Source organism: Pituophis catenifer, unplaced genomic scaffold (genome assembly GCF_029215685.1).
Source record: "Pituophis catenifer annectens isolate HBS135680 unplaced genomic scaffold, rPitCat1.0.hap2 SCAF_3, whole genome shotgun sequence".
NCBI classification, from domain to species: Eukaryota; Metazoa; Chordata; class Lepidosauria; order Squamata; family Colubridae; genus Pituophis; species Pituophis catenifer.
Window position 1 is genome coordinate 207,007,298 of NW_027256883.1, and position 18,459 is coordinate 207,025,756.

Genomic DNA, 18,459 nt, shown 5'->3' on the forward strand with positions numbered 1-18,459 from the left:
CCAGTTTTTCACCATTTATGTATAATTTGTAATTTTTAATCCATTTTCCCCATCAAACACAAAATGGTATATTTATTCTCAGGTCCAGATTCCATGTTGCATGATACAATCGCTATATCCTTCACTGCAAATCATTTGAATCCCCAGCAAATAACTTGACATTATCTGCATGCCAAAATACTTGCACATCCTCATTCTCACCAATACATCCCCTAGCATCAACATAAGGATTCCTTACACATCTGTCTATAACCACAACCAGCATTGTCACTGATTCATTTAGGCAGGACGGACAAGAATGAATAGTTTCTATCCTCAAAAGGTTCCATTTATTACTTCACGGGTTATATTTTACTAACATAAACTCTTAATCTTGGCTTTATACCCAATTTTTTTTTTTTAATTTGATTTATATGCCGCCCTTCTCCGGAGACTCAGGGCGGCTTACAATGTACTAAGCAATAGCCTTCATTCTTTTGTATATTTATACAAAGTCAGCTTATTGCCCCCACAACTGGGTCCTCAATTTACCTACCTTAGAAAGGATGGAAGGCTGAGTCAACCTTGAGCCTGGCGAGATTCGAACCTGCAGTAATTGCAGACAGCTGGTCTTAATAACAGGGGGCTTTAGACCACTGTACTACCAAGGCTCCTTTAAACTTAGCATTAAATTTAAACTATACCTTGGATCAGGACTGTCAAACTCGCGGCCCACGGGCCAGATGTGTCATGCGCTGGCCATGCCCATGCCCAGTTTAGTGAAGGGGAAAACAGTCACGATACGTCAAGTGATGCCTCCATGATAACGCAAGTTTGACACCCCTGCTTTCGATAGTTCTAAAGAAGCCTACAGCAGTGGTGGGTTTCAATTTTTTTTACTCCTGGTTCTGTGGGTGTGGCTTGGTGGGAAGGTTACTTCAAAATCCCCATTCCCTCCCCACCCCACTAACCTGCTCTGGGAAGGAATCAAATTCCCTCCTCTTCATTTCCCCAAATAAAATATTACTCATAAGAAAAGGCTCCCGGAAAAGCAAGGAAAAATCAAGCTGCTAACAAGGAACCTGCCTGATACTCATTCCACATTCCTGCCAGATGCATAAAGGAAACTTTGTAAGAAGAAAACAGCTACCGGTGCTTAGAGATAATAGAAGGTGGAAGCCGGAAGTTCGGCTCCATTTACAAGCAGGCAGAAAACTCATTCAAGACAGGATATTTCACAATGGAAATTGCCCAAACCTTTTTAGAAACACAAAGCCCATGTTGCACAAACCCTAAAACTTCAAAAACATAGAACCATATAAGAATCCCTCCTCTTATCCAGTTTGTTGTTCAGCTGACCCAGAAACGAACTGTTGAATGTCACTTTGCTTCTGCAAGTAAAAACCTCCTTCCAGCAGCTGCTTCTTGGCTTGTCAATTTAAAGTGACGGCATCTTGGGTTGTTTTTATTTTTTTCCTTTCTTCTTCTTTGCCAAGCGATCTCCCGGATGAAAAGCGAGCCCTGATTTTTTCCTTCTAGCCGATTAGATGGGAGACTGGGAGACAGTGAATAGATTGGTGGCGGGGCCAGGCGGAGGTGGTATTTACCGGTTCTCCGAACTACTCAAAATTTCCACTACCACTTCGCAAGAATCAGTCAGAACCGGCTGAAACCCACCTCTGGCCTACAGGTAATCCTTGATTTACAACCATTCATTTAGTGACCGTTCAAAGTTACGATGACACTGAAAGAAATGACTTATGACTGCTTTTCATACTGATGACCATTGCAGCATCTCCATGGTCAGGTGATCAAAATTCAGAGACTTAACAATTGGCTCATATTTATGACAGTTACAACATCCCAGGATCATGCAATCACCTTTTGAGATTATCCCACAAGCAAAGTCAATGGGGAAGCCAGATTCACTTAACAACTGTGTTACTAACTTAACCACTGCAGTGATTCACTTAACAACGGTGGCAAAAAAGGTGGTAAACTTGGGGCAAAACTCACCTAGCAACTGTCTTGACCAGCAACAGTCACTTTGGGCTCAGTAATGGTCGTATGTTGAGGATTACTTATAATACCATTGATTTTTGGCCTCTGTTTAAAGGTAAAGGTAAAGGTTCCCCTTGCACATATGTGCTAGTCATTCCCAACACTAGGGGGCGGTGCTCATCTCCATTTCAAAGCCGAAGAGCCAGCGCTGTCTGAAGATGTTTCCGTGATCATCTGGCCGGCATGACTCAACGCCAAAGGCACACAGAACGCTGTTACCTTCCCACCAAAGGTGGTCCCTATTTTTTCTACTTGCATTTTTTACGTGCTTTCGAACTGCTAGGTTAGCAGAAGCTGGGATAAGTAACAGGAGCTCATCCCGTTACGTGGCACTAGGGATTCGAACCGCTGAACTGTCGACCTTTCGATCAACAAGCTCAGCGTCTTAGCCACTGAGCCACCACACCTCTGTTTAGGGATAGCTAAAAATTCCCCAGAGCCAAGCTTGAGTTTGGATGTCTTCGTAGACAGATCTAATTTTCTTATCAACGATATAGGCATATTTTGTTTGCCATTGCTGACTGTGGGATAATTGTTGATTTCCTAGTCTAGCCTTCCACCTTGGAGTATTAGGAAAAAGTTTACGTAAAACTCCAGTTGTTTCTGAATCTAAAATCCCTAAATTTGACTAAAATTCTAACTCTCAACACATAAACAGAAGAAGCTAACGCACATGCGATATACGACTGCATGTTCATGTCTTGAATCCTGTCAAAACTGCAACTTTACAGTTTGAAGTGGAACTGCTTGCCTTCAGAAGTTGTAGGTGCTTCGTCACAGGTGGTTTTTAAGAAGAGACTGGACAGCCATTTGTCTGAAATGGTATAGGATCTCCTGCTTGAGCAGGGGGTTGGACTAGAACAGCGGTCAACAACTGGTGGTCTGTGGACCACTCGTGGTCCGCGAGAAAATTTTGGTGGTCCACAGAAAAATTATTTGCATTTTTTATATTGCACTAAATCAGGGGTCCTCAAACTACGGGCCCTGGGATGAATACGTGCAATGAACGTTTGTGTTGCCGCAGAGAGTCTCCCCCTTCGGGGTCTTTTTGTGTGAGTTGGAGGGGGCAGAAATTCTGACTTAGGGTCTGCTTCAGCCTCCTGGTGTGGGGCTTTGGGCGAAGGCTGGAGGGAAGCACCACTGGTGGTAAAGAGCCGGAGGATCTTGTTCCAGTGGGATTGCATCATGGCCTAGAACTGGCTGACCATCTCAGCCCGCTGACTGAGCCTCCAGATGCTTGTACCTGGCCTTGGACTCCCGCAGGTGTTCCGTCTGCTTGGAAAGCCTATGCTTGTAGTGCTCAGTGAGGTGCTTCTACTGAGCCTCCTTCTCGGTCAGATCCAATTTAAACTGAGCAGTTTTGCCAACTCTTTCTCATGGTGGCTGCTTAAGCTCCAACAACTGCTTCCTCTTGGCCCCCTGTTCTGCCCCAGCTACGCACTCCAAAGAACACAGCACACACAAAGTCTGTACCAAACTTAAATTTACTAAAATAACTCAGTCTTTTCCAAAAAAGGCTGTTAATAAACTTTCTTAACAGCCTACAAGAAATCAAAGATAAAGTAATCACAATCTTACTATGGTTGGCAGAAAGCCCAGAAGCAATTTGCAGAGAATCCAGACGCAAAGGAGAGTGAACTAAAGTTGTTCCCTACAAATTGCTTCAGTCGGCGTTCCTCCTTAAATAGGCTAAGGGAGTGGCCAATTAGCCCCAAGCCTTACTCTCGAGGAGACCTCCACCTGAGGAGCCACTCCTGCCTTTTGGCAGCTCTGCGCGCCCGTGCATTGAGAAGAGGCTCCTCCTCTTCGTCCTCTTCACTTAAAGGAGCTTCTGGAGGTTCTGAAGGCCCTGGATGAATCCCTGTCTCTGGCACCACATCCTCTCCAGCTTCCTCGTTGTCTGACTCGAGCACCAGCTGCACAGGCTGCTGGCACAGCACCACACCAGCCTCCTCATTGTCAGAATCAGCTACAATCCACACAGGCCGCTGACGGGCCACAACAGCCCCTAAGGAGCCCGGGCAGGGAGGTGAGGAGTGGCTGGGAGGGATGAGTAGAGGCCAGTGAGGCGCCCCTCAACATGAGTGACATTGAGTTGGCCACACCCACCCAGACACATGACCACCTAGGCACGCCTGCCAAGCCAGTCATTAGGCAGATCATATTAGTGGTCCGCGGGATTTAAAATTATGAATTTAGTGGTCCCTGAGATCCGAAAGGTTGGTGACCCCTGGACTAGAAGACCTCCAAGGACCACCTTCCAGCTCTGTTGTGAATCAGCGTGTGCTCTCTCAGCTGGATGGCTTGAGTTCAAATAACATACATTCTCAGCTTTCATTTCTGTCCCTTCAAATCTGCCCATTCTTCAAACTTCTTTCACAATCATGGTCTCCATGCAATATTTTTCTTACCCTGCCAATTAACACTGTCGGTGATCTTGTTTCCATCTTTCTTGGGGATTCCCAGTGGGTGAGTCACTTGAAAGCAAGGTTTAACTTTGATCTTAGATTGTAGACAATCTCTCCGTTGCTTGCACGCAGCTCTGGGCTCTGTTGACTCTCTTTGTCTCTGTCAGTCTCATGACAACTCAACTCTCCTCCTAGATGTCACTTGTCATTTGCCTCCCAGCCTTGTGTCTTCTGTCTTCTTTAGATGAAGTGATGGGCTCGAGGCTCAACTATTCTCTTCAGTCGTGCCAGAGTATCATTTATCAGCTAGCAGCTGGCAAATAAGCAGAGAACATACATACAAAGAGTGCTATGTGTCTCAGAATATTTGTGAATCTACTCAAAAGAAAAGACTTTGTATATTCCAGATGCTTGGCTTCTCTGCACAAGACTAGGAAGAAGTGGGGGGGGGAGGGATTGTTTCATTTTTCCAATATATTACAGCTGTATTTCTTTCTGGACATAATTTGTCAAGGAAGAATTCATTTGTTTCCACATCCTTGCTTTACTTTCCTCTCAGGGTGGAATCTTTTCTTCCTTCCTTCCTTCCTTCCTTCCTTCCTTACTTACTTACTTACTTACTTACTTACTTACTTACTTACTTCCTTACTTCCTTACTTACTTACTCAGAAGATTAAGAAATAAAGAGCCTTGGTGGCGCAGCAGACTAAAGTGCTGTTAAAGTAGCACCAGCTGCCTGCAATTACTGCAAGTTCAAATCTCACCAGGCTCAAGGTTGACTCAGCCTTCCATCCTTCCGAGGTAGGTAAAATGAGGACCCGGATTGTGGGGGGCAATAAGCTGACTATGGATAAAAAAAGAACACTGCTTAGGGGGCCCCCGAAAGCCCTACTAAGCAGGTATATACAAAAGTATGAAGGCTATTGCTTAACGCATTGTAAGCCTCCCTGAGTCTCCAGAAAAGGGTGGCATATAAATCGAACCAATAAATAAATAAATTAATTAAAATACAAACTCCCAAAGAAAAAAAAACTACGGAGACAAAATTCGGCAAGAATGCTTTTAAAAAGCGAATTGAAAAGAACAAAAGACATATTATTCCCCCTAGTTCAGTGATGGCTAACGCCCAAAGCACGTGAACCCCTAAAATGCAATGCGTGAGCGGCCCCCTGCATGTGTCCGGCCCCCATGCATGTGCATGTGGCCTCCCCTGCAGACTCCTCGCCCCCACGCATTCATGGCAGAGACCCAAAGACCAGCTGGCCAGCGGGAGGTGCGCACACATGCACAGCGGAGCTGAACTGTGGCGACGGCTCGTATGCGTGCCATAGGTTTGCCATCACAGCCCTAGTTGAACACTAACAGATCTATTGCAATAATAATAGCTTCCCCTCCCTTGCAAAGCTGGTCCAAAATTTATAAGCTTCTACATCTATTTGCAACCCAATTGACTTGTCATATGTTACATATATGAAAAAAAAATAGTTAACAGGTTAAACGATAGCAAAATTCCTCTTTTTTCTTTCTTTCTTTCTTTCTTTCTTTCTTTCTTTCTTTCTTTCTTTCTTTCTTTCTTTCTTTCTTTCTTTTTCTTTCTTTCTTTCTTTCTTTCTTTCTTTCCTTCCTTCCTTCCTTCCTTCCTTCCTTCCTTCCTTCCTTCCTTCCTTCCTTCCTCCTGGTGGTTGCATTGACAAGTCCCTGCCGTTTTACTGCAAAGATTTTTTGAAAGTACTTTGCTTGAGTGCCAGGCTTCCAGGAATTCTCTGGCGTGGAAACTTGTCATTCAGACAAATCGATAGACACATAGAGATAAATAACATCTACATACCAAAAGAGATAGTCAAGAAAAGCAAAAAAGGAAACAAAAAGACCAGAATACCAGCAACACCCAGATGAGCAGAGATTAACACTAGATCAACAATCAAGTAAACAAAATTCCTCCCAATCAAGGAACTGCCAACTCAAACTAACAAGCCAACAGTAAGGTAAAGGTTCCCCTTGCACATATGTGCTAGTGGTTCCTGACTCTAGGGGGCGGTGCTCATCTCTGTTTCAAAGCCAAAGAGCCAGTGCTGTCCGAAGACATCTTTGTGGTCATGTGGCCGGCATGACTCAACGCCAAAGGTGCATGGAACGCTGTTACCTTCCCACCAAAGGTGGCCCCTATTTTCTTACTTGCATTTTTTATGTGCTTTTGAACTGCTAGGTTGGCAGAAGCTGGGACAAGTAACGGGAGCTCACCCCGTTATGGGGCACTAGGGATTCGAACCACTGAACTGCCGACCTTTCGATCGACAAGCTCAGCATCTTAGCCACTGAGCCACCGCGTCCCTTAAGCCAACAGTAAACAACAGCTTAATCAAGGAACCACCAAGAACATTTCCACCACCAGTAACAGGGCAAGCCACTAGTATATAAAAAGAGAGCAAACCCCACTCCCTGTAGCACTGATGATGTTATCTAGTTGGGTCATGAAATGTCTGCAAGAAAACAACCAAGCTGAGAGAGCAAACCCTCAGAATCCTATCCTTTTGGTGCCTTTTGTTTAAATCAGAAAATGATGAACATTGTAAGAAGATTAAGCATGTTAGATGAAGATAACCGTTTGAAACCACCAATTAGTTTAGTTCTTCCTCTTCCTGTAATAAAGGATAGAATGGCATGCTTGTTTTTTTTTTTTCCAAATGATTTCAGCATTTAGATCCAGGAAATATATAATCAGGAGCTCTGACATATCACCCTGATGTCATTACATAATGCCTCCATAAGTTTGATAAGTTGTGTCTGGAATGCACAGATCAATAATATACAGTAATGCAGAAACATTCAGGTTTAATGCAGAAGACAGAATTTGATGAATATGCCCTTTGTGAATTAAAAAAGAAGAATAGAGAAAAGTATTGAATGAAGAAGAATACATCAAGACCTCTCCCAAGAAAATCAAGCCATCAGTTGCAGGTAAAAATAAAAATAAAAAAAATCAGTGAAGCAAATTCAGATTTCCTCATTAATTTATAGCTAAGGTTCACTTTGGTTTGCACCAAGCTAATATAAATGTTATATTTTATTTAACAAGTCAGCACCGTAGCTATAAAAAGACAACCTAAAATTGTTAATGCTCGGGGCACAAAATTATCATTAGGTAGCATTAAACAAATGAAGTCCTATCTAATTTTGGACTTTCTAAGTTTCAAGTGACTGTAGCATCCAATGAATAATTCAAAGATTCTGCGTTGAATGCCTGCCACTCTTCAAATGGCACACATTGAACACCATATCAGCCAAAGGATTTCTGCATTTCTTAATCTCTCAATTTACTTTCTCAGAGGAAATTCCTCTCAACAAAAGCTTAGGGAGATTAGACTTACTCCTCATTCTTAGGTGTGAGTTAGCAATGTGCTGTAGCTGCCAATGAAGCCAACACAGACTTTGGCTGCCTCAACCAAGGGATTGCACCAGGGGTGAAACCCAGCAATATCTAACAGGTTCTGGAGAACCGGTAGCGGAAATTTTGAGTAGTTCAGAGAACCGGCAAATACCACCTCTGGTTGGCCCCAGACTGGGGTGGGAATGGAGATTTTGCAATATCCTTCCCCCAGAAGGGGAAGGAATGGAGATTTTGTAGTATCCTTCCCCTGTAGTGGGATAGGAATGGAGATTTTGCAATATCCTTCCCCTGCTACGCCCACCAAGCCACGCCCATAGAACCGGTAGGGAAAAATTTTGGATTTCACCCCTAGATTGCACCATCAAAATCAGAATGCTGAACACAAAATAGAGAATAATGGAGCTGGAAAGGACCTTGGAGGTCTTCCAGTCCAACCCCCTGCTCAAGCAGGAGACCCTGGCCTATACCATTTTAGACAAATGGTTGTCCAGTCTCTTCTTAAAAGCCTCCAGTGTTGGAGCACCCACAACTTCTAGAGGCAACCTGTTCCACCGGTTGATTGTTCTTACTGTCAGGAAATTTCTCCTTAGTTCTAGGGTGCTTCTGTCTTTGTTCAGTTTCCATCCATTGTCTTTTGGGGCATGATAGACTCAGTGGTCGGATGCTGCCGGTTTAAGAATAGAATAGAATAGAATAGAATAGAATAGAATAGAATAGAATAGAATAGAATAGAATAGAATAGAATAGAATAGAATAGAATAGAATAGAATAGAATTTTTTATTGGCCAAGTGTGATTGGACACACAAGGAATTTGTCTTGGTGCATATGCTCTCAAGGTACATAGAAGAAAAGATACGTTCGTCAAGAATCATCAGGTACAACACAATGACAGTCATAGGGTACAAATAAGCAATCAGGAAACAATATTAATATAAATCGTAAAGATACAAGCAACAAAATGACAGTCATACAGTCATAAGTGGAAGGAAGGAAGGTTGGTGGGAACGATGAGAAGATTAATAGTAGTGCAGACTTAGTGAATAGTTTGACAGTGTTGTGGGAATTAGTGGTTTAGCAGAGCGATGGCATTCGGGAAAAAACTGTCCTTGTGTCTAGTTGTTCTGGTGTGCAGTGCTCTATAGCGTCGTTTTGAGGGTAGGAGTTGAAACAGTTTATGTCCAGGATGCGAGAGGTCTGTAAATATTTTCACAGCCCTCTTTTTGACTCGTGCAGTATACAGGTCCTAAATGGAAGGCAGGTTGGTAGCAATTGTTTTTTCTGGAATTCTAATTATCCCCTGAAGTCTGTGTCTGTCTTGTTGGGTTGCAGAACCAAACCAGACAGCTATAGAAGTGCAGATGACAGACTCAATAATTCCTCTGTAGAACTGGATCAGCAGCTCTTTGGGCAGTTTGAGCTTTCTGAGTTGGCGCAACCAGTTAGGTGAGTACGTGCTTAAAATGGAGCATTTAGAAGCTCAGCTGCTTACCTTCCAAGTCAGCAATGGTAAGTAGAACAGTGAGGGGGAAGGGAATCAGCTGTGCCACGTGATTGAGATGAGCTACAAAGCAGGAAGTAAAGGACAGGATAGAGCAGGGACCGACTGATCGTCAGAGCTACCGGTTCGCCCGAACTGGTCCGAACCAGCTGAATACCACCTCTGGATAGACCCACTCTATACCATTTGGTAAGACCACATTTGGAATATGGTATCCAGTTCTGGTCACAATACGAAAAAGAGGCTGAAAGAGTACTGAGAAGAACAGAGATGATAAGTTTTTAAATGGTTATTAATTGTTTAGTTTTAATTTGTTAATGGGTTTTAATTTGCACTGTTTTAATTCGGGCCAAAGTATATAATTCTTTTAATTAATTTTAAATTTTATATTGTTATGTATTTTAGTTTTGGCTGTGCACTGCCCTGAGTCCACTAGGAGAAGGGCGGTATATAAATTGAATAAATAAATAAATAAATAAATAAATAAATAAATAAATAAATAAATAAATAAATAAATAAATAAATAAATAAATAAATAAATAAATAAATAAATAAATAAATAAAGGAATTAAGATAATTTTAGCTTAATGAAGAGAAGACTGATAGGGGAGACATGATAGCAATCTTCCAGTATTTGAGGGGCTGCCACAAAGAAGAGGGGGTCAAATTATTTTCCAAAGCACCTGAAGGCAGGATAAGAAACCATGATTGGAAACTAATCAAAAAGTGAAGCAACCTGGATTTAAGGAGACACTTCCTAGCAGTGAGGACAATTAACCAGTGGAACAGAAGTTGCCTTCAGAAATCATGGGCGCTTCATCATTGAAGGTTTTTAAGAAGAGACTGGACAGCTACTTGTCTGAAATGGTAGGGTCTCCCGCTTGAGCAGGCGGCTGGACTAGAAGACCTCCAAGGTCCCTTCCAGCTCTATTCTATTCTATTCTATTCTATTCTATTCTATTCTATTCTATTCTATTCTATTCTATTCTATTCTATCCTCCCCTTCCTCTTCCCTCTCCCTCTCCCTCTCCCGCTCCCTCTCCCTCTCCCTCTCCCGCTCCACTCCACTCCATTCCATTCCATTCCATTCTAATACTTGAAGAGTATTCTGTTCTGTCCCCGTCCCCCCCCCCCACACACAAACAGCCAGCCAGGGGTTAAAGAAGTACTCACACAAGGTTCGTTATCAGGAACTTGGCAGCAATACGATAACCGTCTGCCAAGTGCTTTACTACAAGAAGAGGGAGTGTTCCTCCACCAGATAACACCAACGGAATACATACAGTTTTCAAAACAGTCCAGCTCAAACATGAAACCTTCAGCAGATTTGGCGTTGTACAAAGTGACTAGCCAGAAGTTAGCTTTGTCCGTCACAGAGTCTAAATGGCCACCACACTCTCTTATATAGCCTGTGGGGTGTGGTCCAGTGACTCAGCTTAATCCCTGGCACGCCTCCTCATCTGCTGCAAACGTTTATCTCGCCTTCGTTGACGTGGATCCAGGAACGACTTATCACCCCCATCGCTGTCATCGGAGACACCTGGCTCCTGGTCAATCTCCTCTCCCTCAGCCGACACCTGAGGCATTGCCAGAGAGGAGGGGCCTGGAGAGGGAGGCCTGGCCGGCTCCTCTCCTTCATGTTCGGAGCCTTCTTCCTCCGATAAGATAGGCTCGGAGGACGGAGCCACAACATATTCTCTTCAAGAGTATTCTCACAGGGAAGAGAGCCTTAATATATTCTCTATAGCACCTGAACAGAGGACAAGAAGTGTCCTGAGATGGAGATCCAACCTAGAAGTAAGGAGGAATTTCCTGACAGAAAACTATTCAGCAGTAGAACAGCTTTCCTTGCAGGAAATTGTAGGTGCTCCATCACCAGAGGTTTTCAAGAAAAGATTAGGCAACCATTTGTCCAAGACGGTATGAGGACAACTGTCTTGGTCAAGAGGTTAGACTAGACAACCTCCAAAGTCCCTCCCAATCCTATGTTTATTTGATTCTACTGAAAATTGTAGCGTTTTGGAGGCTGTTTCTCTGGGTTTAATTTATTGTGACATTTTTATTGCTATTGTTTTTTTCTGCCTGCTTTTCTCTGCTTTTGCTGAAGTTTTACGATGTATTGATTTTACTTTGTACCATGGGTGTTTTAATTCTTATTTTACTGTAAACACTCTAAGCCACCAAGAATTGCTGGAACGCTGGGGGTTACAAGTTTAATAAGTACCCAAACGAGCAAATTTACAGAAATCAGAATCTGGCAAAATACATGTTTCTCCTACAGGGTACAAATTAAATAAATATGTTTATAGAGCCCAAAACCTGGCTAAGTACAAGCTTTCTCAAATTGGTTGAATTTCCTAACTGTAATTTTCTTTTCTTCAAGGCTGGATGGGATTGTTCTGTAAAATTCAAGAGTTAGAGGCAAAATTAATGTTCAGTCTTCCCCTTCAATCTGGTCAAGAAAAGCATCCTGGCTTGCTTAGAGAATTGGAGGTACCCAAATCTACATCTATTTAACTTATATGCAGAGTACATCATGAGAAAGGCGGGGCTAGATGAATCAAAAGTTGGAATTAAGATTGCCGGGAGAAATATCAACAACCTCAGATATGCAGATGATACCACTCTAATGGCAGAAAGCGAAGAGGAACTAAAGAGCCTCTTGATGCGGGTGAAGAAGGAAAGTGCAAAAGTTGTCTTGAAACTCAACATTAAGAAAACTAAGATCATGGCATCCAGCCCTCTCAATTTCTGGCAAATAGATGGGGAAGAAATTGAGGTAGTGACAGATTTTATTTTCCTGGGTTCCAAGATTACTGCAGATGGGGACTGCAGCCAAGAAATTAAAAGATGCTTGCTCCTGGGGAGGAAAGCTATAGCAAATCTAGATAGCTCACTAAAAAGCAGAGACATCACCCTGCCAACAAAAGTGCGTATAGTCAAGGCTATGGTTTTCTCAGTCACAATGTATGGCTGTGAAAGTTGGACTATAAGAAAGGCTGAGTGCCAAAGAATTGAGGCCTTTGAACTATTATTATTATTATTATTATTATTATTATTATTATTATTATTATTATTATTATTAATTTAATTTAATTTATATACCGCCCTTCTCCCAAAGGGACTCAGGGTGGTGTACAGCCAGCATAAAAACACACAAATATAAAATTTAAAAACAATTTAAAAATATTAAATAGTTTGGCCCATCTAATTAAAATAAAGCTACCCAATTTAGACATTTAAAATTAAGAATTAACGATTAAAAAATTAAAATTAGGCCAGCCCGGCTTGTTGAAATAAAAGCGTCTTGAGGGCCTTGCGGAAGGTGTGTAAATCGGGAATCCTCCTCCAGCACCAACTATGGTGCTGGAGAAGACTCCTGCAAGTCCCTTGGACTGCAAGGCGATCCAACCGGTCAGTCCTAGAGGAGATCAACCCTGACTGCTCTTTAGAAGGCCAGATCCTGAAGATGAAACTCAAATACTTTGGCCACCTAATGAGAAGGCAGGACTCACTGGAGAAGAGCCTAATGCTGGGAAAGATTGAGGGCAAAAGAAGAATGGGATGACAGAGAACGAGGTGGCTGGATGGAGTCACTGAAGCAGTCGGCGTGAACTTAAATAGACTCCAGAGGATGGTAGAGGACAGGAAGGCCTGGAGGAATGTTGTCCATGGGGTCGCGATGGGTCGGACACGACTTCGCAACTAACAACAACAAAATCTACATCAAATTCATATCTAAAAATCTGATGCTGACCTCCCCTTATGATTGAGCTTTATGTTAAATAAGCACATGCTAGAATTGGCCCAACGATGCATTGCCAAGGTAACCAGATATTAGAGAATTTGAATTTCCAGACTTTGAATGAGAAAAGAGTTGAAAAAAAAATTGCTTGGGTTTTGAGTGGCTGGCAATGATTTATGATCAATACTTTGATGAATTCTTGCTAGGAGATGCCCTTGGTTGATAAATAATAAATCAACCAAGGTTAGTTAGTGAATTCTATATTTGCTTGAAAATATAGAAACGCCATTTGAAACGCCGTTTCAAATGTTCTTTCTAATTGTTTCTTGAATAAATATGTACAATTGGAAATTTGACTTGAATCAGTTCTTTTCCTTAGCTAATGGCTGTAAAAAATTAGAAAGAGGTTGTATAGAGTTCTGTGAATGGAAACTATGTGTACCATTTCGAAATAAAAAAATAGGTACTTGTTTGTTTGTTTGTTTGTCAACAAGTAGAAAGAAACAAGTAACAGTATAGACATAGACAGGGACACATGAAAAAAAATGGCACAAATAAAAGGAAATAAATAAGCAAAAACATAGCCATAAACGCATAAAAATTAATTTAATTTAATTTAATTAATTCAATTTATATGCCGCCCTTCTCCGAAGACTCAGGGCAGCTGAGTACATGAGTCTTCGGTACATAAGTACATAGATGAGTACATATAAATGGGAACAGTAGGACAGGGATGGTAGGCACACTGGTGCGCTTATGCACGCCCCTTTAGGGACCTCTTAAGAAACATGAAAGGTCCACGGTAGACAGTTTAAGGTAAAAGGTATGAGGGTTAGCGAGACAAACAACAGGATCAGGTAGAGTGTTCCAGACATTTACTACTCTGTTGCAGAAGTCATATTTCCTATAATCAAGATTAGAGCGAATTACATTGAGTTTGAAACTATTGATACCCCTTGAAATTAAAGTACTCATTTACAGGTAGGACATTTTGGTAAATAATCTTATGAACTAAGCTTAGGTTGGAACATAGATGGCGTAGTTTGAAGCTATCGGGGCCTAAAATTTCAAGCCTGGTGGTATAGCGAATTTTATTTCGAGCAGAGGATTTGAGTACTCTTCTAGTAAAATATCTCTGGACCCTCTCTAATGTATTGATGTCTGAAATACAGTGAGGGTTCCAGGCAGGTGAGCAGTATTCAAGGATAGGTCTGGCAAAAGTTTTGTATGCCCTAGTTTGAAGTATAGCATTACCAGAGAGAAAACTTCATAAAATAAGATTGACAACTCTTAATGCCTTTTTTACAATGATGTTACAGTGAGCTCTGGGGCTTAGATCTTTTGAAATGAGTACTCCTAGGTCCTTGACAGAGTGTGGGTCAACTTTTAGATCATTTCCGGCCAGCAAATATTTGATGTTCTTATTTCTTATTGTTTCTTCAACAAAGGTTGGAAGAGTGAAGAAACAGAGGAATGGTTTAATCTAGATTAGGGGTGTCCAACCTTGGCAACTTGAAGACCTTTGGACTTCAATTCCCAGAATTCCCCAGCCAGCCAAGCAAATTTCCCTTGAGAGACCGTCGCTTCTGCTTGCCAGCATAATCGGCTTTACTAATCAGCCTGTAAGACTCGTGGGATATAAGGAGCCTTGGTAGTACAGTGGTCTAAAGCACCCTGTTATTAAGACCAGCTGCCTGCAATTACTGCAGGTTCGAATCTCTCCAGGCTCAAGGTTGACTCAGCCTTCCATCCTTTCTAAGGTAGGTTAAATGAGGACCCAGTTTGTGGGGGCAATAAGCTGACTTTGTATAAATATACAAAAGGATGAAGGCTATTGCTGAGCACATTGTAAGCCGCCCTGAGTCTCCGGAGAAAAGCGGCATATAAATAAAAATAAAAATAAAAATAAAAATAAAAATAAAAATAAAAATAAAAATAAAAATAAAAATAAAAATAAAAATAAAAATAAAAATAAAAATAAATAAAAGCAGGCCTCAGAATAACCTGGGGGGAGGGGGAAAATCTTTCTCAATTCTCAATTTCCTTACAAGATGAAATTATTTAACTCCAACAAACAGCATTGTGGATTTTTTGAATGACACGGATGCGATGACAAGAAGAAAATCCTCAACCTATGACCACAATTAGCATAGAATAGAATAACAGAGCTGGAAGAGACCTTGGAGGTCTTCTAGTCCAACCCCCTGCTTAGGCAGGAAACCCTACCATTTCAGACAAGTAGCTGTCCAGACGTTGAGGAAGACTGGTGCCTGCTTTCTTTCAAATCTTTCAAATACACTCTTATCATTGTGGATTTGCATTGTTGTTCAAGAAATCCCATGCCAGGGAATTGTGCAGCAGGGGTCCCAATGAAGTCATAGACGTTGACACGAACTTGTAATTTTATATAAATAAATATATTTACAGCTATATTTACATCAAACAAGATAGTCAGGCAAACGGGAGGGAGGTAAACCATCACAGGAACATCATCATGACATGAGGTAAATTACAGAGCACACAGGAGAAAAAGGCGGGAAACAAGGAAATTCCTCCTTTTCACCCACAGCCATCATATATAGAATAGAATAGAATAACAGGGTTGGAAGGGACCTTGGAGGTCTTCTAGTCCAACCCCCTGCTTAGGCAGGAAACCTAACACCACTTCAGACAAATGGTTATCTAACGTCTTCTTAAAAACCTCCAGTGTTGGAGCATTCACAACTTCTGCAGGCAAATTGTTCCACTAGTTAATTGTTCTAACTGTCAGAAAATCTCTCCTTAATTCTAAGTTGCTTCTCTCCTTGATTAATTTCCACCCATTGCTTCTTGTCCTGCCCTCAGGTGTTTTGGAGAATAGCTTGACTCCCTCTTCTTTGTGGCAGCCCCTGAGATATTGGAACACTGCTATCATGTCTCCCCTAGTCCTTATTTTCATTAAACTAGACATGCCCAGTTCCTGCAACTGTTCTTCATGTTTTAGCCTCCAGTCCCCTCATCATCCTTGTTGCTCTTCTCTGCACTCTTCCTAGAGTCTCCACATCTTTTTTACATCATGGTGACCAAAACTGGATGCAATATTCCACGTGTGGCCTTACCAAGGCATTATAAAGTGGTATTAACACATCACATGATCTTGATTCTATCCCTCTGTTTATGCAGCCCAGAACTGTATTGGCTTTTTTGGCAGCTGCTGCACACTGCTGGCTCATATTTAAATGGTTGTCCACTAGGATTCCAAGATCCCTCTCACAGTTACTACTATTGAGCAAGGTACCTCATATATTGTACCTGGGCATTTTGTTTTTCTTGCCTAAATGTAGAACCTTGCTTTTTTCACTGTTGTATTTCATTTTGTTAGATAGTGCCCAATGTTCAAGTCTGTCAAGATCCTTCTGTATCTTGAGCCTATCTAGTTCTTTGTGGTAACCCCTGAGATATTGGAACATATTGGATAATTCATCCCAAACTTTCCATTGCTAGGCAAGACAAGTGAATTTTGCCCCCATTTATGACCTTTTTACGACCCATTGATTTCCAGATTTTGAATGAGAAAAGAGTTGAATAAAAAAAAATTGCTTGGGTTTTGAGTGGCTGGCAATGATTTATGATGAATACTTCGATCATAACAGTTGCTAAGGGAATCTGGCTTCCCCATTGATTTTTGATTTTTCTCGTCAGAAGGGCGCAAACATTGATCACATGACTCCCGGATGCTGCAACCGTCATAAATACGAGCCAGTTGCCAAGCCTCTGAAGTTTGGTCATGTGACCACAGGAACGTTGCAACGATCGTTAAGTGTGGGAAATAATCATAAGTCACTATTTTTCTGTGCCGTTGTAACTTCGAACGGTCGCTAATAATTGGTTTCAAGTCAAAACCATTGCAGCAATTGCCAATCTATTGCTCTCAGTGTACATAAAAGAAAAAAAATACATTCATCAAGAATCATAAGATACAACATTTAGTGATAGTCATAAGTTTACTAATAAGCAATCAAATCATATTAGGAAACAAATAAAACAATATAAATCATAAAGATACAAGCAACATGGTTAAAGTCATAAGTGGGAGAAATAGGTAATAGGAAGGATGAGAAGAATAATAGTAATATAGCCTTAATGAATAGTTTGACAGTGTTGTGGGAATTACTGGTTTAGCAGAGTGGTGGCATTCGGGGAAAAACTGTCCTTGTGTCTACTTCTTCTAGTGGGCAGTGCCCTATTGTATAGTTTTGAGAGTAGAAGTTGAAACAATTTATGTCCAGGATGTGAGGGGTTTGTAGAACAAGAAAAGTCACCTTTGGGACAACCATGACCTGGATGACTGAGAAGCTCTATAGATTCATTTGTCACTTGGTATTTAATTGACATTTTGTTGTGAGCATTAGCATCTGCAACTTCCAGGGAAGAAATGGTGAACCGAACACAGCTCCACTCAAAGCAAGACCGACAACTGCAGTGGAACGAAGGGCCAAGGAGTAGATCAAATTTTCATAATTCCTCTCTGGACAAAGGGAGCATTTGAGATTGCCCAAACAGCTGCTTTTTGCAAGGAGACAGCAAAAGAGTGGTCATCGGCAGATTTAGAGCTCTGGGAAACAAGTTAAAAGCCAACTTTCTGAAATCACGGTTGATCCTGATTGATGTGAATATTGCAGAGTTCATGCTAAAGAGAAACATTAGAAATGCACGGGACAAGGAGAAAATTATGCTTGGATTATTAAAGCAACTGTTCGGTCTCAGTTGTAACTCTGAATGTGTAAGAGAGGACCAGGCTGGGCCTGAAGGTGAGGTCAAATGCATCATCAGTCACAAGTCCCTTCGCTCCCAAAAGAGTCCAGCACACCATGAATTCCTTTGACTCTTATCTCCCACCAATATGCCTTGGACTGTTAGTAGTTCGGATTCTTGTAGAGACCCAAAGGTGCTTTTTCAGAAGGCAACTGGACTTCCTGGTTTTTCTTTGAAGATGTTTCGCTTAACATCCAAGAAGCTTCTCCAGCTCTGACCGGAAGGTGGGGAAAGGAAGGATTTATATTCCTTGCAGACAGCTGGCCATTTGCATCCTTTTAGAGAGTCATTGAGGCCACTTGGAGGTTTATCTGCATCCTCATTCTTGTAGAGAGCTTAAGCTTGCAATAAATCTTTATATCCATTTGTACTGCCTGGATCTTCTGACTACCCTGGTGCATGACAGAATGGTTGTTAAGTGAGGACTAACTGTATCTAGGATATCTCTTTGGAATGTTACATAGTGTCCGATTTTTAAAAATTCACTTTAAGCATGCTCAATTTTAGTTTCCTGGATGATCAAGAAATCCAGGATTTCAAGATCACTTTTCTTCAGTGTTCTTGTTAATTCTTTCCTATCGATTA